Raw genomic sequence first — 1,709 nt, forward strand, 5'->3', positions numbered from 1 at the left:
AACACCATGGATTGGAGTGGCCTTTCCCGGAGTCGGGCCTGGAGTTTCAGCAGCGGGCGCAGCGTGGACTTTTCATCGCGGAGCGGGCAAGCCCTTGCCGGGGGTCACCAGAAGGGAGTGCTCCGATCCCGAAGCTGCAGTCTGTGGAGCTTCTAGCCGCGGGCTAAATGCTGGCTACACGTCTCCTGTAAGAAAGCGCCGATTCGGGACCTCCAAGCCACGGAATGTGTTCGACCATCCCGATGAGAGGGCCCGTACATCCGACTGTCCGTAGCGGCGACTGCGGAGGTTTATGACCCCGACCATGGGTGAACAAGGAGGAGGACTGACTGAACTTTGTGCCTTCCACCACAGTGAAGAATGTTGTGGTGGATGTTTGTGTTCAATCTTATTGTGTATTGTGTGTTCTTTTTTAATTGTACCGCTGCTGGCAAATTCATTTCACTGCACCTTCAGGTGTATGTGACGAATAAAATTGACTATTGAATATTGACACATACAAGAACCGTTCCAGTGGATCTACAATGTACATGGAGGATTGGGAAGTAAACTTTCACAGGACAATCGCTGTGCCAGACATTGGTCTCTGCTCTGGATCAGTAAGGAGTTGACAGCACGTGGGGTCTGGGAAGCTGAAGACAAAGCCGTTAATTGTGAAGCTGTTAAATATGTGGATAACAGGTCAGAATTAGTGGCCGAGACAGCCAACCACTGAAAGTAATGGTGGGGTATATGTGATAGGAAAGGGCAAGGCCATGGAGGACATTTATAACCAGGCTTTGAATTTTATGACCAGGATTAGCAGTCACGGGTGAACCAGATTGGTGCAAATTGGGAAGTATGCAAAATCTGCTTGTGACTTCAATCTGTCATGAATAAACTGCTTCCATTTCTCTCCCCTTTCACTGCCCACTAACACCCTCTCTCTGCAACTCAAACACTTCCATCTTCTACCCTTCCAGTGAGTAGTTTGTCTCTTTCACACTGTGTCTCTCCAGCTGTTGTCACTTCATGCCTCCTTCTCCCTTCACTCCCCTTTGGACAATCCCTCTCTCATTCCACGTTTCCATCTTTTGCTCAGTTTGCCATTGGAAGATAGAAACATAGACAAATAGGTGTAGGAGTAGGCCATTCGGCCCTTCGAGCCAGCACTACCATTCAATATGATGATCTAAAATCAATACCCCGTTCCTGCTTTTTCCCCATATCATTACGGATCCACACCATCCTGGCCACACACTCATCTCTCCGCTGCCATCAGGTAGAAGGTACGGGAGCCTGAAATCTGCAACATCCAGGTTCAGGAACAGCTACTTCCCCACAGCCATCAGACTATTAAACACAACTTCAACCAAACACTGAACTATAACAGCATATTGCACTTTATCTGTTTATTTCTGCGTATATCATACCATATATCATATCTATCTATATACTATTAAAACTCTGTGTGTGTGTGTTTATTTGTGGGTGTCAGATTCGGCCTTTGATTCCTTGGTCCGCCAAAACCACACGCTGAAACTCCGTGCTTTTTTCCATTTCGCTAGCGAATTCACTTTTACATTCACTCATGCACTCCTCAAAACATTTGGACATTTTTATGTACACATTTTTAAATAAAATCCCCCCCCCCGCACTCACTCATTTTGTCGCCGCCTGCTGGCCAGCCACCATAACTCAGTACTCGGGGTCTGAAGCATTTTGTCGCC

The sequence above is a fragment of the Amblyraja radiata genome, chromosome 1, assembly GCF_010909765.2.
Source record: "Amblyraja radiata isolate CabotCenter1 chromosome 1, sAmbRad1.1.pri, whole genome shotgun sequence".
NCBI lineage: Eukaryota > Metazoa > Chordata > Chondrichthyes > Rajiformes > Rajidae > Amblyraja > Amblyraja radiata.